The sequence below is a fragment of the Monodon monoceros genome, unplaced genomic scaffold (genome assembly GCF_005190385.1).
Source record: "Monodon monoceros isolate NGI ecotype Baffin Bay Population unplaced genomic scaffold, NGI_Narwhal_1 Super_Scaffold_21, whole genome shotgun sequence".
NCBI classification, from domain to species: domain Eukaryota; kingdom Metazoa; phylum Chordata; class Mammalia; order Artiodactyla; family Monodontidae; genus Monodon; species Monodon monoceros.
The window spans coordinates 24,654,980-24,681,438 of record NW_021703778.1 but is presented as its reverse complement, the minus strand read 5'-3'; the positions used below and the strand labels follow the sequence as shown (position 1 = coordinate 24,681,438).

The 26,459-nt window shown below is 44.0% G+C and overlaps 1 protein-coding gene across 4 annotated transcripts in view; it reads right to left on the bottom strand.

Annotated features, from left to right (window-relative positions):
* The window catches only part of PRKCQ (protein kinase C theta), a 152,173-nt gene extending 126,258 nt beyond the window's left edge, over positions 1 to 25,915 (bottom strand). For all 4 annotated transcript variants that reach the window (XM_029239778.1, XM_029239782.1, XM_029239781.1 and 1 more), the window contains exon 1: positions 25,820 to 25,915. The gene's annotated coding sequence lies outside the window, so the exon portion shown is untranslated. The remainder of the gene's footprint in view (positions 1 to 25,819) is intronic.
* Between the last annotated feature and the right edge of the window lie 544 nt (positions 25,916 to 26,459).

Genomic DNA, 26,459 nt, shown 5'->3' with positions numbered 1-26,459 from the left:
AATTCAACAACAGGGTTGTTTGCTGTGCTGTCCTACCCATTTTTAGACGTTCGATTGTAGCACATAAGGGCATACATGAGAAAGTTGTCACATGATCCAGCAATCCCACTCCTGGGCATATACCCAGACGAAACTATACTTTGAAAAGATACATGCACCACTATGTTCACAGCAGCACTGTTCACAATAGCCAAGACGTGGAAGCAACCTAAGTGTCCATCATCAGATGAAGGGATAGAGAAGATGTGGTACATATATACAATGGAATATTACTCAGCCATCAAAAAGAACGAAATAATGCCATTTGCAGCAACATGGATGCAAGTAGAGATTATCATACTAAGTGAAGTAAGTCAGAAAGAGAAAGACAAATACCACATGATATCACTTATATGTGGAATCTAAACTACAATACAAATCAACATATCTACAAAACAAAAACGGACTCCCAGCTATAGAGAACAGACTGTGGTTCCCCAGGGGGAGGACCCATTGCCAACATGTCCTTTCCCTACGTACAGCTCCTTCTGCGGGGCTCTGAGAAAAGTCCCAGGTTAGGAAGTCAGCTCTTCTCCCCGGGAGAGCACAGCCCTTTAAATGCCTGGCAGGGGGGCAGCCAGCTCCTGCCACAGTCCTTTGAAAGCTGTTCCTTCAATAGAGCAGTGCCCGGGTTTCTGTGTGCTCAGTAATTGGTGTGCACACATCCTGCTGGGTTTAGTTTTAAAAAGAAAAGAGGAAAAAGTCACACGGGTGGAGCCCAGGCATCTAAAACTGCTGTCAGCCTGGCGTGCGCTTTCCTGCTCTGCTTTCTTCCTATCCCCAAACGGAGGAGTAAAACGACATGGGGAAGGGTGGTGCTGGGAAAAGGTGAGAGAGGAAGAAGTAAGAACTAGGTCTGTCGTGACTAAACTCGCCAAGTTTACTCTCAGAATAAGACTGCATGCATCATCTTAAAGGCAACAGCAACTCCTGTCACTCTTACCTGTTAGAGGGAAACTAACCACTGTTTTGTGGTTACATAAGAAAAGCAAACACACACCTCCAGACACTTAAAACACTGTCATTGATGATGAAATAAACTCACTCCTAAAGGAGAAGGTTTCTAACAAGGCCACCCTCTGGCCGGTGGGGCTGTTCTCCAGAGAAAACCACGCCTGTGTTGGAACGAAGACCAGCCTGGCCAAATCTGGGAAGCGCCATACTCTCTCCTCTCAAGGTCCTCCTGCCCTTTATTCTTTCTTTCTTTCTTTCTTTTCTTTTTTTTTTTGGAGTAGAGTTGACTTACCATGTTGTGTTAGTTTCAGGTGTAAAGCAAAGTGAATCAGTTATACATATATACAATCTTTCTTAGATTCTTGTCCAATATAGGTCATTACAGAGTATTGAGTAGAGTTCCCTGTGCTATGCAGTAGGTCCTTATTAGTTATCTTCAAGGGCATCCTTCCTGGTTGAGACGACAGACCTTGTTTGTCTTATGCTTTGTGTAGGCAGCTGTCAAGACTGGAAGGCAGAGTGCCAATCCTCCCCATTATGGAAAGGGGAAAAGTCATCTCTAGCCCCATAATGCTAAGAGGGTTACCATGTTTTCAGGTGGTTTGCATGTAGCTTCAAAGCAAGTTTCCCTTAACTGAGTAAAATTGATTATACCATTTATTACTTTACCTTCCTACAGTGAACCAAACACCTCATTAATACAGTCTGTCCCTCATCCCTGACTAATTTGGGATGTGTGTAAAATTCCACAAGTGAGAGATTGAAATTTACCTTTGGGAAACATATTTTGGTGAATGTTTGCTATATGTCGAGGCTATTTTAAGTCTTAAATGGGTGTGTTTAAGTGTGTGACAGATTTTTACAATGAAAATATGAGTTAGACATATTAGGATTAGTTGCTATTGATTGAGCACCTACTGTGTGCTAGACTGAGTGCTTTACACTCATCTAAAAGAATGCCCCCGGCAGCTCTGCAAGGTAGAAATCGTCATCCCTACTTTACAGATGAAGAAACTGGGCATAAAGGTTAAACAACTCACACAAGGATTTGCAGCTAAAAAGGAAAAGAGCCAGGATTCAGCATCTGAGTGCCTTTCCCACTATACCAGGCGGCCAGAGTTTCTAGTTTTAAAGGTGAATGCCCTCAGACAACCTATTTTTAACTTTTTTTTTTTTTTTTTTTTTTTGCGGTACGCGGGCCTCTCACTGTTGTGGCCTCTCCCGTCGTGGACCAGGCACGCAGGCTCAGCGGCCATGGTTCACGGGCCCAGCCGCTCCACGGCATGTGGGATCTTCCCGGACCGGGGCACGAACCCGTGTCCCCTGCATCGGCAGGCGGACTCTCAACCACTGCGCCACCAGGGAAGCCCTATTTTTAACTATTTAAATTATTTTACATACCCCCCAATTAATCAAATGTAATTAAAACTATTTATTCTGACATGTCACTACTTCACATTTTCCTTTCGATTCGAAGTACAAAGGAGTCACAGTGTCTGTATATCTTGGAAGAAAGGCAAGACAGCAAATGTCAGTATCAGATTAATTTCTATTTGTATCATCATGTGCAGGACAGATCTAAAGATCTGAGGCACTTCTGTGCCCCCTACCCGCCTCACCCATGGCCAGAGCACCTAGCACCGCGTATCTGTCTCCAAAGCAACTGCTGCTAAATTGCTAACCTACTCTGTCCTTCAGGAAGGTCCTTTGTAACCGTTAAGGATGAGATCCTGGGAAAAAAAGGAAGAATATATTTGTTTGCATAATACTATGTTTCACCTTTTATTTTTAGACAGACTCCCAAGTCTGCAAGTCCTACAAACTATTTTGCTCTCTGGGTTCAGTGTCGCATAAAGAACGCATTCGTGGGCTTCTCTGGTGGCGCAGTGGTTGAGAGTCCGCCTGCCGATGCAGGGGACACGGGGTCCTGCCCCGGTCCGGGAAGATCCCACGTGCCGCGGAGCGGCTGGGCCATGAGCCACGGCCGCTGAGCCCGCGCTCCGCAACGGGAGAGGCCACAACAGTGAGAGGCCCGCGTACCGCAAAAAAAAAAAAAAAAAAAAAATGCATTCGTTTATTTTCCAATCAATCATGGGGTTGACCTCCCTGAACTATGTTGTGTTTGTTTCTAAAACATGCAGAAGCCTATTCTGTAACACAGATGACACGTTTACTTTCAGAAAATTGGGAGAGTTATATTATTTCAGGTGCCTAATAAAATATTCACAAACTTTTACCATTTATCTAATTTCTCGAGACAATAAAATAAATAGACATTTTCTATGTAATAAACTTATACTCACGGCTTTCTCAGTCTAGATAGGCAAGATTCTTTTAAGAAAATGAAGGATTTCAAAAAACTCTGAGCTTTCTCCCTGAGTACACTTCTATTATGAATTGGGGGTAGAGTCATTAATTCATATTAAAGAAAAAAGAAATTCTCAGAACAAACAATTTATGTATTAAGTTACCCTTTGGGGAGAGCTTCAGAGAGAGAGAGGTTTGGAGAAAAGAGTGGGGGGAAAATAATCTGAAAGGAGTTAAACTGTTTGTCATAGTTGCAGTTTTGAGTTTAATTCCTGCATCTATTTGACATCTATTCCAGAAAATTGGTGGATGGCTGATGTTTCCACGGAAATCAACCCCACTCAAGGTTCTTCTTCAGATTTGCCTTTTTAATGACCCAATCATACTGTCAACTTAAGAACCAATTCGCCCATCTAATCATGCAATGACCACAGAATACACTGGTAACAGCAAGGAGTGACAGTATAATTAACTCCACACTGATTTAACTTTCATTGATTCAGGCAAAGGAGGATGCAAATTAAGATAACTGGAAACTGGGTCCTGACTTGTGATTTGATGCTTTCAGCTTGTCCTCAATACCTGCATTTATCAGACAACTGTTCAACATTCTCTCCTACGTAAGAGAGATCCAATCCCACAAACGTATTACATCAGCTTTGTTTTTCTGAGTGACAGGTCTGCTATTATTTTCCTCACCTTATTGATTTATAGGTGGCGGGGGCTGTGGGGAGAGCAGCAGGAAAGGGTGAGACAATCACTATTACAATGCTGGGGGCAGATCTCTAACTTACTATGTAAGGAGATTCTCTAATTCAAGCAAACATGATAATCATTACTGCGCTCTCACTCATGTGTCACACAAGGAACTAGGGAAATGAAAAAGGCATATTTCTTGTACCTGGTTCTCAATGAAATTTATAATTTAGCAAGGGGGGACTTCCCTGGTGGCACAGTGGTTAAGAGTCCACCTGCCAACGCAGGGGACACGGGTTCAATCCCTGGTCCAGGAGGATCCCGTGTGCCACGGAGCAACTAAGCCCACAACTACTGAGCCTGCGAGCCACAGTTACTGAGCCCACGTGCTGCAACTACTGAAGCCCGCATGCCTAGAGTCCGTGCTTTGCCGCAGTGAGAAGCCCGTGCACCGCAATGAAGAGTAGTCCCCACTCGCCGCAACTAGAGAAAGCCCGCGTGCAGCAACGAAGACCCAACGCAGCCAAAGATAAAAAAGATTAAATTTAAAAAAAATCAGCAAAGGAAGAGAAGGAAACAAACATAGATCATGGGCCGAAGCACTGTGCGAGGCACTGGCCATCATTTTTCATGTTCTCGTTAAATCCTCACATCAACCTCTGAAGAATGGGCTACTGATTCCATTTTACAGAGAAGACAACTCAAGTCTAAAAAAATTAAAGTAGAGTATTATTCAACCCCACGTTATAGCATACGTCAGAATATCCTTCCTTTTTTATTGGAGCATTGCCTTCCTTTTTAAGGCTGAATAATCCTCCATTTTTTGTACGTGCGACGTTACGTTTATCCATTCATCCGTCAGTGCACATTTGGGTTGTTTGCACCTATTGGCGATTGTGAATAACGCTGCTATGAACACAGGTGTGCAAATACCTTTTTGAGATGCTGCTTTCAATTCTTTTGGATGAATACCCACAAGGGGGACTACTGGATCGTACAGTAACTCTATTAATTTTTGTGAGGACGTGCCATATTGTTTTCCATAGTGGCTGTACCATTTTGCATTCCCAACAGTGTAGAAGGGTTCCAGTTTCTCCACATCCTCACCAAAACGTGTTATTTTGTTTTTTTGATAGCAGCCATCCTAATGGGTGTGAAGTGATATCTCATTGTGGTATTAATTTGCAATGATGTTGAGCATCTTTTCATATACTCCTTGGCCATTTGTGTATCATCCTTGGAAAAATGTCTACTCAAGTCCTTTGTCCATTTTTTAAGTTGGACTCTTTTTTGTTGTTGAGTTGTATATAGCTACCAGTTTTTAAACTGTATTATAAAACATTTCAGGAATACAAAATATAAAAAATAACTTGATGAATACCCTATACCTAGAATCCAACCTAAAACAGAAAATCTAACTGATATATTTGAAGTTTCCAATGTCCTTCTCCGGACTGAATTTCCTTTCATACTTTCACTACCCACCAAGAGAACTACTATCCAGACTCCGGCATTTATTATTTCCACCATTTTTTATACATGTAACAAATATCTGTATATCTATATCTATTCTAATATAGCATATTTTACTGGCTTTAAAACTCAATATAAATTGTCGTTAATAATATTCTTCTGCGGCTCCATTTATCAGGTTTGTGAGATACATTCTTCTCGATACATGTAATCTCAATTTATTCATTTTCATTGCTCTATAGCTGTAGCTCTCAAATTTTTGGTCTTAGGACTCCTTTACCTTCTTAAAAATCACTGAGGCTGCCGAAGAGGTTCAAGTGGATTAATCAATATTTGCCATATCAGGAAATAACAATGAGAAGATTTCTAAACACATATATTAATTTTAGATAATAAAAACCCATTACATATCACATGTTAGCATAAGCAACATATTTTACGATTAAATATTTTTCAATGCAAAAAAGCAATGGGAAAAGTGGCACTGTTTTACATTTTTGCAAGTCTTTTTAATGTCTGGCTTAATAGAAGACATTTGGCCTCTTACACCTGTTTCTGCATTTAGTCTATTGACACCTGTTTCTGCATTTAGTCTGTTGCTATCATAACACACAGCCTCTGGAAAACTCAGAGAATGAGACTGAAAATGTGAAAAAGGTCTTAGTCATGCTGTGAAATGAGTTTTGACCTGGGAACACCCTCAAAGTCTACAGGATCTCCAGGGGTCTCTGGACCACACTTGGAGAATCATTGCTCCTTAGAATTACATTGAAATAAATATATTACAATTTCTTTATCCGTTCTTCTGTCAATGCTTTTTTTTTTTTGCTTTTATTAATCATACAATTATGAACATTCTTGCAGATATCTCCTCGGGTGCATGTTTCTACAGAATATGCACAAAGTAGTGAACTACAGGGTTCTGGTGTATACACATCTTCAACTACAGTAGTTATTGTCAAATTGTTCTCTAAAATTCAAAATCTGTAAATGTGTCACTAGTCTCCAGCACCTAAAACTTTAATCAAGGTTATCTCTGGGAGGCAGGAAATGTGAGGATAATTTTTTACAACTTGAAATATAACTAATAGTATGGAATTGTATCTTATATCTGGAGGAAGGTCTCCAGAACAAAAAGGTGCTTGTTAGCAACAGAAATAGCAAAAAAAAAAAAAAAAAAAAAACAGCCTCAAAAACAAACTCTGGCAGAGCTCATTCAAGTAATTCTAGGGAAGAAACACACCCATCTTTCTCTCCATCCTTTCCAACGCCCAATTCAACCATCTGTTGTTGAATTCAGCTGTGTGACCTTAGGCCAAGTTATATCACCTCCCTGGGTCCAATGTCCTCATGTGTAAAATGGTGATATTTCATGGTTCTATGGATTAAAACACATTAACTTCAAGAAGATGATAGTGTCCCTGGGATACATGACTCACACACAAAGCAACACAGGCCAGTAGGTGAAGTCCACACAGATTTCTGAAGACAGAAAACTCCACAGTGGCAGCTTTAGGAGAGAAATGGGGCTCAGAGCCGGGAATTAAAGGGCTGGAACTGGAATGAGGGGAGGTAAGATTGGAGTAGGCACGCATATGAAAACAGTTCCCCTTTGTGACAGCTTGGTCAGTGATATTTAGAGGCGGTGGCTAGATTCAGGGCCCGGGGAAATGCTGTGGCTGATAGCACTTCTCTAGAGAGCCCTAAATTTAGAAGGAACCTGGTAAGGCCACGCCCACGCTGTGACTTGGCTTCTCCTGCAGATATGGCTCCGCCTCCCCTCCTCCACCAGCAAGCTTCCCTTCTCCACCTTCCATCAGCTGCTCTACCCTCTGCCCTTTGACTTCTGCCACCTCTGCTGACCTTGCTCTCCCAAAGGGCACCAGTGATGTCAATTTCCAGATCCATCAGCTCATCCTGGGTCTTCTTCCGTGATATTAAACAACACTGCTGACTCCCCTTCTTCCCTCCTTCTGTCCTTCCACCTCTTTGGTCACTCTTCAGGCTACTCTATTGGTTCAGCTTCCTTTACCTAAACTTCTGAAATATGTCCAGGTTTTGACTTGACTCCTTTCTGGCTTATCTCACCCACGTTGATGGCTTCACTGATTCTCTACTTAGTGGTTAACTTCGAAAAGGACATTTCTTCTTAAACTACACTTGCACGCCCTTCAGTCCTATACTTTTAACTACAAACTGGACACCTCCACCAGCTCAAGCACAGACAAAATAAATACTAATTCTACCTTTTCTTCAATGCCCAAGACTCTCCTCTCTCTCCTCTCTTGATCAATGGAATTACCATCCACTGAATCTTCCAACCTGGAAATACTGGAATTAACTGTGAGTACTCTTCTTTTCATCTCTCACATCCAACTGTGCAACAAGACCTACCAGTTTTATCTGGTTATTTCTTTTGTATTTGATCCTTACTCTTTAATCTTTTAGCTTGAGAACTTCAGACGTTTTCCTTAGATTATTACAATAGATTCCTAATTAGTGCCAACCCCTTGTCTTTGCATGCTGTCTGTTCCTCCTCCATCTTAGCCGTAAGATCTGCCTTTCCAAATCTCTTCCACGTTGAGAATCATGAAACACCTTCTCTTTGCCTAAAGTATAAAGTCCAGACCCAAAAGCCACACGATTTCTTCATTATGGACAAACTTCCAAACTTCAAGGAAATTCAACTTGGGCTAAAGATATCGATTAAACAAGACATTTAAAAGTATTTTGGTTTCTTAAAAATGTGTTCTTCTAAGTAGTTCTGAATTTGTTTCAAAGAACCTTCAGCAAAGCAAATCTTCCCTCACACAACTAGTAAGATGGAAACAGACATATAATGTGAGTTAAAAAAAAAAAAAAAAAGCTTAGTAAACACAGGGAGGGGACATATGCAGAAACCCACAGCTGATTTAATTTGCAAAACCACAGCTTTAGCTCAACTAAAGTAAAGATGACTTAGATAAAATACAACCAGAAAACTGAGATAAAAGATATGGGGTAAATAAGTTAAGCTGATGATTTAGCAAGCAAATGTCATGGATGTATAGCATGAAAGTCTGAGAAAGCGCTTTGGACAAGAAAGCTGATGGACTGACTCCAGGGAGCCCCTGGGAGCATGAAGTTCTCAGGGGACTCCCTGCCTGCTGGAAGAGCATCATTTCCTGGACCACGTCCCTTCCCTTGTGAGGATATGGTCACTTAGTTTCAGGAGGAGAAAGAAGATTTTTTAGGTTGAAGTTGAATTTTGAGATTGGCGTGGGAGACCATTGGTGTTTATTAAGGCGGTTTTGGAGCCAGAGTTATATATAGTGGAAGTCCCGAGGGCTTCAGTGTGGTCTTGACTCCACCACCAACCAGCTGCGACACGCTGAATATCTCATCTGAGCCCCATTTCCTCGCCTTTAAAAGGAGGGGTCTAGAAAGAAAAACTCATATTTGTACTTGCTAAAATTCTACACTTCACTATTTTTACCTCAATATTATGAAGATCAGAAGATGCTAAGAGACAGTGTTTATCCTTAGGATGAAACAACAGGGGAAAGACTGTTTAAAATTGCCTAGTGGTATTCCTTTTTCAGTAAACTATTTAGACAGTACCAAGTGCATTCTCAAGCACCGCGAGGCATGTTTCCTCCGATGTGGCTTGTGTGGAGGTTAAAAGGAGGAAAGGGAGTGACAGCTTGGGGGCCTGGGCTGCAGGGGTGGGAAGTAATTAGATAGCCCTTTAGTTTCCTTCTACTCATTTGCCCACCTGCTGAAACTGCAGCAAGAAGCAATAAAAAGTTGTGGATTCTTTTTTTTTAAGGTACAGACCCTCAGTACTCATCAGAATAGTCAGATTCCATGTATCTATTTAGACAACAAATACAACGACCACCTACGAAGTCCCAGGCATTTACCAGTAAAGAAACCCAGTGGTGACAAAGGAGTCAGTGATGACAAAGGGGCCTCACGGAGGAACAAAGAAGACAAGGGTTATGTATCACTTGGGACCAGGGAGGGACAGAACATGCTTTTTCCATATCTCCCGACGACCTGTCAGCACCCTTCTTTTTTACTTTTTTTTCTAACCATGATTTTATGGCACTGAGTGCGTATCAGATGTTTTTCCTGTCCCTCCCTCTCCATAGAAAGAAAGCACTTGGTAATCTAAGAACAGGCCAGGTTCCAGAAATTCGTCTCTTTAGTTCTTCACTCTCTTTACTGATTTCACAGCACTGCAATGATCTAATTATCTTATTTACATACTGTTTATTTATCTTACTCCTCCGTGAGGGCTGAGACCTTGGCCCTCTTTTCTCCGCTGTATTCCCAACACCTGGATCAATCGCTGATAACGATCAGTGAAGGGCTTGACCAATGAATACTTGTGGACTGAATAAATCCCCGCCTGCTCCATCTTGTAAGAGTTCCCATTTTCTCTAAGTTACTCATTAAACCGCTCTAACGTGTGAAGGAAATCTCAGCAGTACTTGCATTTTTAAGAGGATCTGTGTTTCTTAAACTTCTAGTTGGCAGAATTTCAGGTACTGGAATAAAGTGAAGTGAGGACTTTCAGGCGGTGTACTGGAGGGTATTTTGAGATCAGGTGGGAAGTAGCATTCCAAAGGCGGTCACCCTTTGATGTGCTGGGACGTCTGTTCCAAGAAAAAACAAATTCCTCTGTATTGGTCACAGCTTTCTCCCTCCCTCTCTGGCCGAACCCATAAATCCTCTAAAAGTGCTGGCTGGGGAGGGCTGTGCAGCAGGGGCCCACGAAGGTCAGAAGGATAAGGTTAAAACATAAGCCACAGAAAGCACAGATACGCTATACTTCTTCTGCCCCCAAGATGGTGCATCGTGGGTGTTATGTGCCTCGGTGGCTACTATAATTTTCCTACTTACTCATTTTCAGGACTAATATTTATATTCAACCTCTGAAAATTGTCCATTTGCTCAAATATGAAATATCTATGATATTTCTGGTTGTTATTTTGCAAACCACCCAGAAAAATAATAAAGTACAGAGTTCTTAAAATTTTTTTAAATTATTCTTTGGAAAATATTGGCAAAAGAAACGTTTTCTTTTTTCTTCGGTACGCAGGCCTCCCACTGTTGTGGCCTCTCCCGTTGCGGAGCACAGGCTCTGGATGCACAGGCTCAGCGGCCATAGCTCACGGGCCCAGCCGCTCCGTGGCATGTGGGATCTTCCCGGACCGGGGCACAAACCAGTGTCCCCTGCATTGGCAGGCGGACTCTCAACCACTGCGCCACCTGGGAAGCCCATGTTTTCTTGAATAAGGATATCACTTTGAACTTTTCGGGATCCTGTGCTTCAGGAACTTGTCAAATAACAACAATTAATAAGTAATAGACATAAAAGGGATCAGAAAATTAATTTGAATCTTACCAGTGATTTCGTAGATATACTGACTAAAGAGCAAATTACAAAGTTACCTCAGGTATACACTGAGAAACAATTTAAGTATATCTCACAGCATAAGAATATGTCATTCTTCTCATTTCCAGAACTGCCTAATAAAGTCGAAGTTCAAACTTCAAAGTTATCACCAAAGAAGTTTAACCTGGCTGCATTTCGCACTCGGTTTTAATTAAACACTTTCTTCTCAACAGCTCTTTGCAAATTACAGCAGTATGTGTATATGTATGTGTATCTGTGTGTGTGTGTGTGAGCGCGCGCATGTCCAGAGCTGATAGAATTTGCCATTTTAAAATGTGCCCCAAACCGTAATTGAGATATAAAGAGGGAAAGAAGTCTCAAAACTCATTTCTTAGAATTAATACCACTGTCAGGTAGTATTTTCAAAAAGTGAGTCCATAGATACAGTATATTGCCATATTCAGCCTAAGCCAAGTAGAGCATTAGGAAGATGGACTACGGCATCCCAATGCCTGCGTTCAAATCCCGGCTCTGCGGTTTAGCAGCTCGGTGACTCTGAACAAGCTGTTTAACTGGTTTCCTCGTCTGTAAAATGGGGACAATAACAGGACCCACCTCAAGTGAGTTAATAGATGTAAACGGATCGGAGCAGCTCCTGGATGCAGAAAAAGCTCAATCCAAGTTAGTTATAAGTACTAGTACTGAGTTTGATACACTCAACAGAGTCAAAGGAAATATGGTCATATTTTCTTCCTCCACCATTTAGCAGAAAACATATTTTCTCACGATGATTACTTCCTTTACAGTTGTTTTGTCAAAAGGCGGCTCCTGCTCTTTCAAGGTGGGTCTTCCTCGCTGGGGATTAGCTACATCCTCCCTCCCCTGAGCCACACCACTTCCCCTGAACCTTGTCACCAGCGTCAAGTACAACAGTTTCACTTTGACGTTATTGAGTCAATTTGGCTCAGGAGGAAAGCTATTCAGACAAGCGAAATAAGCACCACCGTGGACTGAGGAGTGAGGGTCCCACATGTTTTCCCGGAAGCAGCAACTCTTCTTCCCTTTGCCCAACTTCTCTCCCGCCCTCTTGGTCGGGCAGTCACCTGTTGAGAAGGTGTGCAGCGGAGTGAGGCTGTGTTATTGTTTGGCATCGGGGTGCCCCGCCTTTTAACTGCACGTCCGGGATGCCCCGACAGGGTGCGGTTCCCGCATCTCTGTGGATGCACATGGCTGGGTCCGATGTCAGCCTTCTGTTTCTTCCTTCTTACCCATGACACTACGCTCTCACTGAATACTCTGTTTCAGCTCGTCTCTCGTCCTCTGTGTGTCTAGCGTGTCCCCTTTCTCTCTCTGCACGTTGGCGGTTCTGCATCCACCTTTGGTTCCGTCGCTCAGCTCACTCTTCACGGCTCTGACCTCCTCACACCGCCTTCTTCCTGTTTGGGGTTTTCTGGTCTTCCCTCCAGGCACCCCGCCACTCTACCCTGTGCGTAGACTATGCTGACTGTAATGCCTGAGCGCTTGCTCTGTGGGGGACAGGCCAGGGCTGGACTGGAGAGAGAGACTCGGATCCCTGCCCTCAAGGAGCTCACGGTGTGGTCGGGGAGGAGGGGGTGTTATTACTGCTGCGGTGGCTTCCTCACAGGGCACTTCACCGGGGGAAGGATGCTTTCATACAGCAGGGGGTGGGGGAGCCTTCGCAGAGGCAGTGATGTCTGAGGGGCCAGCCCAGTGAGGATGCAATGGGAAGAAGTGCATCCCAAGCACATGGTCCCACGTGGAGCTGTGCTAACCAAGTGGCGGTTGAAGAACGACTGGTGCTCGGGGCCTGGTGAGAGCGAGGCTGAGAGGCAGGCAGGGGACAGATAGGGAAGGACCTGGCAAGCCATGTGAAGGGTCTGGATCTTATTTTGTAGGTGACACAGAGCAAGGCGGAGAACAGCAATCAGATTTTTGTTTTCGTCAGGTCCTTCTGTCAGAGTGAAGAGGCTCCATCTCAGAAAATAAACGTGAGGTCACTTTTATGAAATGTTATCCTATAACAGCCTAAATATTTGTGCTAGGCTGTGTTTCCACAGATGGCTGCAAGAGCATCTCCCATTCCAAAGCTCTTCTGCAATGCCACTTGGCCGGGCCCCTCCCTGTGATCTTGGCTGTCCTGGGATTTGCTTGGACCAGTAGAACTCCGTGACGCTCTGTGTCTTCTTAGTTTGGCCCTTAAGAGATGCGAGCCTTTGTGTGTTGGGAACACTCACTCTGAGGATCTAATCACCATGAAAGGAAGCCCAAGGTAGCCGCACAGAGAGAAAGAGAGGGAGCGGGATGTCCCAGTCTTCAAGCCATACCTACCCAGTGCCATATAATATATGAGTGGTCCCATCTCAGATCTGTGCGCAACCTCACGAGAGACGCCAGGTGAATCCATCAGGCGCAGAACCAGCCCACATTCCTGAGCCACAGAATCATGAGCAAAGAAAATGGTGTTGTTTTAAGCCACTAAGTGTCAGGGAAGTTTGTTACACAGTGACTGGTACCCAAAGACCCAAAGCAGCAGTCTAGGTCAAATAAATAGCACACCACAGCCTTGACAAGTTCAGGACGATCGCACTGGTCCACTGTCAACATGTGCTAAGCTGTACTTCACTTAATTACTTATCACCAACTCTTATTTCAAGCCTATGTCACACTTAACGGATGAGCACTCAAGCTTTTACAAAAAATGGTTCTTAGAAAATGTAATCCTCTGATTCCATCTTGCAAAAAGGCTAAGAAAATGCAGATTAAAATTGCAATTGTTTAAATGCAGATGAAAATTCCCTGGAATTCAGTCTGAACTTTCCTAATGGTAGTTTTCAGACAAATAGCCAAACAAACACGTGTCTCACTTTTCAGACCTGCAGAATGTCTGTTGGTTCTTTATAATTTGCTTTCTTAGCTATATTGCTAAATGTCTTGAGATAGGCCAGTACTTGAATAAACGGTGTGATCTCTCTCTGGGTCTAGATATTTAGACCTAGAGATCTTGACTATTCTTCCATGAGAAAATATCTACAATATTTTTTCAGGAGAAAAGTGATTTTGTATATTTAAAGGAAGATATATTCTCTCTGTTCTGAATACCTCTAGTCTGTTCTCGAAAGAGAAAGGCTTGCCCTTCTTCCTTTTATTTCAACTGAAATAATAAAATTCAAATATGATGTTATGTGATGACATTTCTCTCTACCAGCTCCGCCTGTGGGAAACTGTTAACGGATAACTTTGCCTTCATTAATTTCTAAAATTATGTGCTAGTTTATGCTTGGCAATATTGGCAATTTGGGGTCAAGTAAGTTGCATTTTATTTTAATAAGTAATGCAAAGCCTTTCCTACTGCTCACGTGGCTTTCTTTCCTAAAGCACTTTTCATCAAAGTTCCCAAGTGCACTATAAACAATAACAAATCTCAATGCCCAGGAACTAGGAAAGAATCCGTTGTCAAATCCTTCGTTTTATTGGAATGGAGGAAGGTTAAAGTATTTTGTGCTGAACCTTTGGCAAATATTCAGGCTGCCTCTGCTCCAGAACTTGGAATTATGCAATTTATTTCTCCCTGAATTATTTCAACGTTAAAAGGAGTTTTACAAAACTATCTAGGACTGGCTCAGCTGCATGTAAGAATTACTCTGATGAAAGAGTTTATTTATGGCTACTGTGAATATCACTCCATCTGTACAGCCTAAATATGTCCTTAAAAAGGCATGCTAATTTATTTTTCCTTTCCAATGATTGATGCAGAAGAATGAAGAGAGTTCCCATTCTGAGAGGGGAGAAGATGCTGCTATTCATCACGATCCTATCTTCCAGAAACAAAGTCCACTGAGGAAATCAAGTTGTTCTTTTTGGAGAAGCGGCATTTTGAGAAAACCTGGTTGTTATTAGATTTCTTGTGTTACACAGTAGAAGAAAAAATGTGTTGCTGTTATCATGTGAAGTTTTAATTTGCAAAATCTAAACGACAGTGGAATGATTTCAGCGTTTGGGTGACTGCACTCCCATTTACTGGTGAAGGGTTACACTACTGGTTATATTCTCTGTTCTACACCTGTGCTTACGAGCGGGCTAACTACAGACTGGGAGCCATGAACTGTATCCACTACTGCGCCACACCAGGTGCCTGGGTGAAATCCCGGTGTGACTAGAATGTGTAGATATCAAAAGAACCCCCCGCCCCCCAAACAGCTACAATGTATTAGGACCAGGAGGGATCCTACAGATGACTCATCCGACGCACTCGTCTTATGGTCAACATGACAAAGCAGGAATGAGAACGTGGGTCTCCTCGCCCCCATTTCTGTGACTTTTCCATCTGCCTTCACTGTTACATGGCTTGGGAAGACTGGCAAGGCCATGGAAAAGCTGGACAAAGGCAGGGGGAAGGATGCCCCAAGATCCTATAGCCTCTCTCCAGTCTCTGCTACTGAAAAAGACAATCTAATCTGGATTAATACCCTTGGGTGCCAACTCCCGTATGTCTTCATTTATTGCAAGGGACCTGGAAAGCAAGGTGGAGGGACTGGCACAATGGAACTGGGCAGGGGAGGGGAGGAAGGCAACAGGTGACAGGGTATAGAGTCTGGCCAAACAGACGTCAATGCGCCAAACTGTAACGACGTACTTGGCCCTATGCACCACTTCTGAGCCAGACCCTTAACATTCACCTTAAGCAGACAGGCCAACATTGCAGTGCTTAGGGCTCTTAGCACTAATGATTAGGCCCTGAAAAACGTGACAGTCAAAGTCAGAATCCTTCTTGTTAGCGATGAGAGAAAAATAAAATCTATTCCCAGACTAGGAGAGACTTCATGAGCTTCCGCAAATCAAGATGCGGTCTGAGCTCTGTGCCGAGAGTTTAAGAAAGAGAAGGAAATAGAAGACCTGGAATAGGTGAGCTTCCTCAGGAAATACTAATTGAATTCGAATACCATTATTGAGCTCTGCGTATGAGCTAGACAGAATCTCAAGTCCCCAGAGACATGAGGAAGCATAAGAGGCAGGGTAACACATTACAAGCTACACAGAAAAGGTACAACACACAAAGACACTTGCTTGGGTAATTGCCAAAGGGACTCTGGTTGAGAAGAGGCTCCATGAACAAGGTGAGGAATAGCACTTAGGGGGGCCACCTGATTTTCTTATTTCCCAAAGGAAAGCAGGACACATGGGATGGAGAAGCCATTAGGCTCTGGAAGGAAGGGGTGCTGAGTGAGAAGTGTCTCCCTTGTTCTGCAGTCAAAGATGAGCATAGCTCTTTGGTTGCCCTTGTGTGATTCCCCCACCCACCCCCGGGGGGGGGGGAATGTCACAGTGGAACTCACAGAGCTTTTCCCCTGAAACATGATGGCACTCACACAGCAAGTATACTAAAAACTGCCTCTGAAATCCCACTGAGGTGACACAGGCTTTTGAGGTTAAAACCCTAAGCTCCAGTTTTAACATTGTTTTAGCTGTGGCTTACTTGCCATTAGAAACCCATGCTGGTGCTCATTTTATTATTGCTAGGATTTATCTTTAATCCTCTTTAAAAGATTATGTTTTTCTCCTCCGCTGGTCCCATATTTTTGGTTACACTTTCAGTGAGTCTCCTAAATAATTTATTACTCTTTAAGATATTTTTCTTTGAATACTCTCAATTATTTAATCTTTGGCATGCCTTTATTGTCCTAATTCTCAAATTTAGTCTTTTACTTTTTACCTTAATGAAGTGTAAGATCATGATGATTTTGTTCTGAAGAATCCTTAAAATCTTTTATCGTTTCATTAAATTTTTTAACCTCTTTTACCCTTTGATAATTTCTTTTTATTAAAATAAGTTTGCGTTTGCTGTATATTTGCATTTAATGTTTACCTACTGCCTCAACCTTGTAGGATATTTCAGAATATTTCAATATTACTTTTTATTTCCTGATCATTCCTAATCTTTTTGCCTTTTATTATTGGCATCTCCCAGCGAAGTGAGAAACTATGAGGATGACAGAGGGAGAAAATCATACCACAGAGATGGGGAGATGGAGTTTTTCCCTGGTAGCAAGATGCGTCTTTGCATTTTTCAATGTTTCCCATCACCTTCAACTCTGACTCTGTAGTAGAATGTATCTAGATAATTCCAGAGACCCACAGGCAAAAGATGCTGAAGATCATAATGATTCTATTTGTGTAGACATTTAAACTACTAGATTGGGATTAGCACACAGTCCCTTAGACAATAAAGGTTCTAAAATGTGTGGCTCATTTATTTATTCCACTAATATTTATTGAGCACCTACTATGCATCAGAAACAGTGCTAGATACCAGGGATTCAATCAAGAATAAGAGAATGTGCCTTCTGCCCTCAGAGAGTTTACAATCTATTTGGAACATCTAAAGGTAAAGAAACCAGTATATGCTAAGTGCCGTGCCAGCTAACGTGTACTGACTGGTTGCCACGCATGGGGCTAAGTGCTGTATATAGATGATCTCGTACGTGCTTTAAGGACATGTGGGAGGAAACAAAATCCTAATTTGGAGGAAGAGTTTTCAAGAGGAAAACTATCTAAGTGAGGCACTGAAAATGTAGAGAATAGCCAAAAGAAGGAGGGATTAGAGGTAGGGCAGAAATTTCCATGAGGCAGTGGGATGCACGGGACCACTATGGAACCCAAAGAGGCTTGGACTTGGAGGAAAGTGATGTGTGTGGTGCTGGAGAGATGAGGCTGGAGAGGACGGGGGAGTGCAGACCAACTAGAACCTTCTAATTCATGTTACAGCTTTCATTCCAAGTACACTGGGTGGCCATTGGAGAGTGTAAAGCAAGGAGTGACAAGCTCAGATCTGGGTTCTAGAAGGATCCTCCCAGCTGCAGCACAGAGGACAGTCCACAGTAACAGAGACCAGTGAGGAGGTTCTGGCAGTGATCCAGAAGAGAAATGGTGTGACCTGCAAATAGCGTGGGGGCTGGAGAAGGTGGATGGAGTAAAAAGATAAGCAGGGGGTGCAGCTAACAGAACTTGGTTTGGGCTGAGCTGCGGAGGTGACAAGTCAAGGAAGACATCCAGGTTTCTGCTTGTGCAAGGACAGCTGATGCCAGCGCCAGACACAGAAAAGAACGGGAGGAAAGAGAAAGGGGAAGACGACACCTGCAGTTTGGCGCATGGGGTGCTGGATGTGCCCATCAAGCAGCAGCAAAAGAGGACTCTGGTCATGGATGGGCAGTGGTCAGCCAGGAGGTGGCTGTTAAGGTCAGTGAGCGGTGAGGTTACCCATGGGGTGAGAACAATGAGGAACATCAACCTTCCAGGGGACAGAAAAGAGAGGAGTAGCTTGAAAAGCACAAGAGAGGAAGGAAGGAGAACGGGAAGGGGGGATGGGAGGAAGACATTGCTCAGAGAATCCACAGGTGCTCAGTAGCTGTCTGCTGCAGAGAAGTCAAGGAAGACGGGAGAGGAATTATAGCAAGAATCAGCAAAAGGGAACAGGAATGGGATCCATTCCCAGGGGCAGCAGAGGCAATGCCAGATGTCTGTGGCCAAGACACGGAGGGAGGACACAGAGCAGCAGGTGCAGAGGACAATTTAAGGAGTCTGGCTGTGAAGAGGAGGAAAGAGAGAGGTAGCTGGAAGGAAGCACAGGATGGCCTTTTTCTTCAAAGAAGGGAGGGATTTCAGCATGTCTGTACAGTGAGAATGGGGCCAGGCATGAGGGAAGGAAGGAAAATACAGATGCAAGAGGACATAATCAAGAGAATGAGATTCTCAAGGAGGAAGAAGAAATGGATTCCAGAGCTTCAATGGAGGATGAACATTAGACAGGTGAGGCTTTTTTTTCTTTTTTCTTCATTGTAAAAGACGGGAAGGATGGGAGGGTGGATCCAGACAGAGTTGGGCTTGTAGCCCTGTGATCTCAGGGTAAGGTGGTTTTCATCAGGAAAACTTCCATTTTCTCAGCAAAGCAGGCTGAGGGGGTGACGGTGGCAGGAGACGGTTTGAAATAGCTGCTGTAGAAAGAGAGCTGACCAGGCAAAGTCTGAAACCCTGGCAGATGCTGGAGATCATGGAATCACACACCAGGAATTTGCATAATTGCATCATTTTGTCCAGTAGAAACTCATCAGCCTCTGGATACACACTGGGAAAAGGAGACAGTGGGACTCAGCTATGGCCCCAGGGATCCCAGCTTTAGAAAGGAAAGCACGTCGCCTCACATGGCTCCACGGAGGCTGCTTCGCCCAGCAGCAGGGAGAAAGCTTCAGGGGGAGGAAAGAGTGGCCCTTTTCATCTTTGTCAACAGCCCTGGTCTGTTTAATCAATACTACTTCTTCCTATGTGACTTAGTTCCTTAAGAAGCTGATGGGGTATATCCCAAAGTCCATATTCCTCTTAACTAACGTGGAATATGGTTATAACACATCCCCTGAGAAGATGTCTTCAAATTGCGGGAATACAATCTATGGAGGCCTGAAAGGAAGATTAAATTGTGAGCCAAGAGATCAGGGTTCACAGCTAGTCATTTGTCAGGTAACCCTCGGTCAAGCTTCTTAAGCTCTACAAGCCTCAGCGTCTCCTCTGTAAACTGGAGATCATCCACCCAATGAGCAGTACCGTAGGAGTAGATAATTCCATGTATCCAGGCACCTGCATGGTGATCGCCCAACTAATGTCACTTTCTCCTGCCCTCCCTCCAGGCCTGCGCCTGTGTGATTCTATAACTTAAAAGGAACATTATAGAAAACTAAATGTCATGGGTCTATCATTTTCAAGCTTTTGGGTAAGACACATGTCCCAAACTCCAGGACCCAAAATTTCATGAATCACTCTTGCTACATGAAATGCATGCTGGTCTTTTCTGTTCCATTCGACTTCATATTTAAAGATATGCTTGTTCCAACACAGTAAGTTAACTTCATAATCCAATAATGGATTGCGTCTTGCAGTTTAAAAAACACTGGGTGAGAGGCTTGTTTTTGTATCACTGAAAACATTAACGGACCACAGAACGGAAAATGCTGAAGACTACTGCTCTAAAAGCGCTACACACGCAGCTGACGTGAATTTCTCCCCAAACTGAAAGAAAGGTCAGCTGACTTTCATGAAAGACTTGGCTTCTTGCTCACCTGGGCTGAGAAGAGTTGTCTTATCTGACCATGAACTCACAGCACTTGGTTTGCTTTGGAAACTCCCCCGTATCTTGGCAAAACTCTACTTGCTAGATGCTTATTTTAGCATCTACCCAGTGTGAACTGAGTAGAGGGCTGAGACGGGAAAGAGGGTAAGATAGCCAAGGGCAACTAAGGGTCCGCTCTTTGTACTTTCAACTAAAGAGTGTAGTTGATGTCAGTAGCACACTTTGAGGGGGAATTCTGGGCTCAGCCCCTCTACTCACTCACCCGCTGTGCTCAAACCAGACTGTCTTCCTTTCCCTCACTAGGATGTCATGCTCACAGCAATCCTAAAATGCCATTCCCACCTTCCAGAACATCCTCATCTACCCCTCAGGTCTCAGCTGAGCCGTTGCTTTCTCTGGGACATCTTCTCAGACACCCCAGATCTAGTGCTCCCATGACACCACGTATGTCCCTAGTACAGCGCTTACACACTCATTCTGCACTCATTTACTCACTACGTGCCAGCACTACTGTAAGAGCTGGGAATACGGCTACGGACAAACGCCAGCCCTCAGGGAGTTTATACTCTAGAGAAAGAAACAGACAAAATAAACATATAACGTTGTCATGCACCATAATATTATAAACTGACATATAACAATACAAATATTGGGCTGGCCAAGAAGTTCATTGGGTTTTTCCATAAGACGTTATAAAAAAAAACCCAAATGAACTCTTTGGCCAACCCAATACATGATGAAATCATCACACTTATAATTTCCCCTTCATCTGGCTGCATCTCCCCCCCGGGGGGGGTTATATGGCACAGCGTGCGGCTCTGCGCCTCCCAACAACAGCTTGACGGATGAAACCACAGCCGTCAACTTTTTGGTTCTCTCCACTGTCCTAAGAATCTGTCTTGGGCCTCCCTGGTGGCGCAGTGGTTGAGAGTCCGCCTGCCGATGCAGGGGATACGGCTTCGTGTCCCGGTCCGGGAGGATCCCACATGCCGTAGAGCGGCTGGGCCCCTGAGCCATGGCCGCTGAGCCTGCGCGTCCGCAGCCTGTGCTCCGCGGCGGGAGAGGCCACAACAGTGAGAGGCCCACGTACCGCAAAAAAAAAAAAAAAGAATTTGTCTTGTTTTGGTCACATATAAGAGATAACTCAACCTTTACCTAATCTTCCGCAAAGGGTCTGTTCTGCACATTTAGTGTCATTAATACTAACGCCACGCTTACTTGATTCTCAACAACTATTCATTGCTAAACCACGAGGTCCTTCACATAAGCAGGGGCAGCCCTCCCTACAGAGACGCGGTGTTTATCTGTCAGGAGCCCTCCTGCCCATGGGTTCCCTAGTCCCCCAGGAGGTGCTGGAGTAATAAGTCCTCCAATTATTCTTCGCTAGAAAAAGGGACATAAGCACAAGGTGAGATAGGAAAAAACTAATTCAGGAGCAGCATCGGCCCAGAGAACCCGCACGTCAGGCACCAAATGATTTGGTAAAAAGCTAACTGATTAATTGGTTAACCTCACACCCATCAGGATGCCAACTGTCAAAAAACAGAAAATAACGGGTGTCGAGTATTGGCGAGGACGGGAGACACCGACACCCTCGTGTGCTGTTGGTGGGAGCGTAACATGGTGCAGCCGCCATAGAAAACAGTGTGGTGGCTCCTCAAACAACGAAACCCGAAATCATTTAATCCAGCAATTCCACTTCTGGGTATACAGCCAAAAGAATTTAAAGCAGAAATTTGAAGAGATACACCCATATTCATAGCAGTACTACTTGTAAGCCAAAATGTGGAAGCAGCCCAAGCGTCCATGAACAGATGAATGGATAAACAAAATGTGGTAGATACATACAATGGAATATTATTCAGCCTTTAAAAAGGAAGGAAATTCTGACACGGGCTACAACACAGACGAACCTGAAGGACATTAAGCTAAGTGAAATAAGCAATTCACAAAAAGACAAATACTGTCTGATTCCATTTATATGAGGTCCCTAGAGTAGTCAAATTCAGAGACAGAAAGTAGAAGGGAGGTTTTAAGGAGCTGGTGGAAGGGATGGATGGGGAGTTATTGTTTAATGGGTACACAGTTTCAGTTTTGCAAGATGAAAAGAGCTCTGTAGATGGACAGTGGTGGTAGTTGCATGACAACGTGAATGTACTTAATGCCGCTGAACTGCACATTTAAAAATGATGAAGATGGGAAATTTTGTTATGTGTATTTTATCACAATTTAAAATATTTAATTGGTAGGTCGTCTAGCTCTGTGGTTTATGGCAATGTTTGGTGATCACACACACCTGATTCTAACAGTTACCAGCTGGAAGAGCTGGGCAAGCGACTCAACCTCCCTGAGCCTCCGTTTCCCCATCTGCAGAATTCAGATGGTGATGGTGGTGGTGATGGTGATATCAAATTTATATAAGCTTCGCGAAGATTAAACATTACAGACAGTAATGTCTGTCAAATACAAATAAAACTGAGTATAATGTCTGGCACATAAATTATAAATAATAATACATCAATAAAACCATGCCTTATTGCTTTTATTGGCTCTGATTACCATCAATATTATTAGCTTAATTCAAAAGTTAACATCATAATTTTTTTAAAAAAATGATATAAATGAACTCACTTATGAAACAGACTCACAGATTTTGAAAACAAACCTATGGTTACCAAAGGGGAAATGTGTGTGGAGGGGGGATAAATTAGGAGCTTGGGATTAACATACACACACTACTAAATATAAAATAGAAAACCAACAAGGACCTACTGTATAGCACAGGGAACTCTACTCAATATTCTGTAATAATCTATATGGGGAAAGAATCTGAAAAAGGATATATGTATATGTATAACTGAACCACTTTTGCTGTACACCTGAAACTAACATTGTAAATCAACTACGCTCCAATAAAACTGAAAAAACAAAAGTTAACATCAATCTGTAGAAGTATGTGCTGTCAGAGTGGGTGGCTCTGAATATCCGCTAATTTAATCCCAGAGCAGAAATCTATGATTGTAGGCTTAGGATGTGCTATTCCTAATTTCAGAAACCTCTGGTTCTCATTTTGCACCAAGGATATCTTTAGATGACAGAGCAATGTGTATAAGTGCTTGACACGTTAAAATAATGAAAGATGTTTCCATTATTGCAAGGAAACACCTTTTATCTTTTTTGCCTCGACATCATGTTTTCCTATGAGTTTCTCCTAATTTCTGCCTTAACAGTTAAAATACATATTAGAAAGCAAACCTGGATGATTTACTGCTTGAAAACGAGACATTAACGTTTTAAAATAGACAGAAAAAGAAAGAATGAGTTTAAGGCTATGTCATGTCACCACAAGACTAATTTCCCTACTTTTTAATTACAATCTGATTTTGGGCAACAAAATTACGTAAATATGAAACCACATTATACATCGGTATTCTCTGGGACTTATAACCATTTTTTATTTTTATGAAATGATTGGTGAAAATTACTTGAAAAACAGATAAAAGATTGGACCCTTTAAAATGGAAGCCACCTGAAATCAAATATACGCTTAACAGTCACATTTGATTACTATATCAGCAATACTTTCAAAGGCCAACAACATAATCAGTAACTCTAAAACATGAAATGCACTAAGAACAGGAAGTACTAATTCCAATTCCTATTTTAAAGGAAGGCAAATGTCCTATCGTCAAATTCTGCAATTATAAGGAGATCTGTGGAGCTTTACTCCTGAATCTCCTGGTAGATTTCTACCAGAAGCCCACACTCTCAAAAGAAAATCCTGAACCCAGTCCACATGGAATTTTAGATAAAACACCAAATTCATGACACAAAAGAATTTCGTCTTTTCCAGAGAAGAGAGACAATATATTACAATGGCATGAGGGACCTTTATAGAAATGGCCAAAGACAAATGGGCTATTCGAGGGAGCCTCCAGGACCTGCTGTGAACAGGAGAAATCTCATCTCGGTGTTGAGAGGGATCTTTGAGATTTGAAGAAGGACCACGGTGTGACTTACTGAACAATATCCCCGCATACCCGAAAGACAAGTGACACAAAAGAAAGTTCCAGTGTTGACCTATGTATCTTCCAAACAGACTCAATAGGGAGTGTCTGTTGCAGGGAGGAGGGTCTGGGAGAAGGAAAGCAGCTCAAGCTCGTCTGAGAGCCACCTGCCATCCTGAGCAACCATCACACAAGACAGTGGCGGAAGTGAACAAGTGATAAGGCGGAGGAGGTGACAAGAGTCCTCCCTGGAAGTTTACATTTTAAAAGTTTACAAGAAAAATCACAGGGGCTGAAACAAAGGCTGGTGATGCCGACAGGTTACTCTTGAAATCAGAGAGAAAAGTTAAGGGGGGGAACCCCCAAAAAAACCAACTTTTTACTTAATTGCTAACTTGGAGGAGTTCCACAGCTGGGGCTTTGAAGGTTTTAGAAGCTCTTCCCATGTTGCCTCTTTAAATATATATACGGTTCAATCAGCACAAGAAAGACTAACCAGGTCAGTGGCAGACACCTGCCTCAAACAATGGCACTTATCTCCGAGGGATTTTAAACAGCTGTGCATAAACTTCAAAAGTAATTTGCAACCAAATTAGTAAATGTCACCCTCCTTCCCACCAGACACAGCATTTTTTAAAAGACATTAAGCATCCACGGTGAGACTGCCATTTTATAAGAGTTAACAAAGATAAGTTACAGGGGAAATGAAGATGGTGATTCACAAGTTTGGGTGTGGGGTAGGAGTGTGGGGGGGGCACCTTACGAACAGGGCTTGTCCATCAAGTATCCCCATCAGGAAAGGACGGTGGTGATCACAGCTTCTAGAGAACAATGTAAGGAGAGCAACAACCAGACTCGTGCTCAGAAAGGGCAGGGCACCTGCAGGACCCGCACGTTACTGCTACCTAGGAATGGATCATCCTTGGTCTGGGTCATTCTCTCCACGGACACAGAGCGGTGTCCTCTCCTTCTTCTCCCCGTGTCACCACCTCCTTCCTTGTCAGCTTGGTCCATCACTGAATCATCTTTTCTTAGCACCAGTCTGATCAGGACAACCCCGAAGGACAAGGCAGCTCAGCAGTGTTGTCCCTGCAGAAACCCCAGCATCTCCCAGGTGAGGCCGCCTCGGGCCTCTCTTCATTGACCCCGTGGGGAGTGCCGAGCCGTTAGCATGAAAGGTCCATTTCACACTGATAACCGGGGCTCTTAAAAACCCAATAAAATAAAGACATTGACTCTACTTTCTTAACATGTGGCCCTCAAAGCTGAAAAACATTCTTACCAAGGTTACAGGATTGAGCACCAGGAAAAAAAACCACTCTCACCCACAATTACGGCATGAAGCACCACTTTTTTTTTTCTTTGTATCTATCAAAACCGGCCTCGCCCTGACGACGGCCCCTGGAAACAAACCAAGTTTGTTTAGAAGCGAGTGTTCGCAGCCCTATCCGATCCTCTAACAAATGCCAAGAAAACTGGTTATTTTCCTCTGCGGACAGGTTGCCACTGCATCAAACACCTCTCCTTCCCAATACGTGCCGAGAACACAAAACTTTCCGCCGCCCTCCTCCCTCCCTCCCTCCCACCCAAGCCGTTCGTTCAGGTGAGAGAAAACCCCAGAAACAAGAGGAGGCGGCCCGGCCCCTTCCCCAGTGGCCTCCGCCCGGCCAAGGTCCGCGCATCCCGGGCACCCCGCGCGCGAGAAACCACGGAAACTAGACCCAAAGTTTGCGGCTCGAGTGGCCGTTTCCAAGTTCGCCATCAGCCTACTCGCCCCTTCCTGGACCGGCTGGGAGCCGGTCGGCGCCCGGCGCAGGGACCTACCTGCGGGTGACAGCGGCCCGAGCTCTCGGCTGGGCGGCGGCGGCGGTGGCGGTGGCGGTGGGTGCGCGGGAGCGGGCTGCCGGCGCGGTGGGTGCGCCCGCGGGCGGCGCCGGCCAGGGGGCGCTAGTCACCCCGCGGCCCCACCGCCGAGCCTGCTTCCCCGACGCCCTCCCCGGAGCCGCGGCCCGCGCACCACCCGCCGCGCGCAGCTCTCCCCTAGGGCCCGCCCCGCGCTCCTCCCCGCGCTTCCGCTCGCGGCGGCTTCGGCCCTGAGACCAGGACCCATCCCCGCGCTGGGGATACTGAGCCAGGCGCCGCGCGCGGGCAGAGGGGCCCCGAGTCCACGTGACTCTCCATCCAACCAAAGCGAAAAGCGAAACGAGCCTTCCCAGGGGAAGGCTCAAGGTCATTAGGTAAAAAGAACTTCAGCTGTTTTGCCAGCTTTTCCACTAGAAAGGACTAGAACCCTGTTCTTTTAAAACGACCCACCTGAGAAGGATTTGGTGCCGTTCTGTCCGCTAGATAATCTTTCCTCGGTTGTGGCCTACCTCTGACTGTTCCTGCTCAGTCGTTTTATATATCATTTCCAAGTTGCTATTGCTTTGAACTTGACAGCCCTTGAAGCTGCAGTGCAATGTCT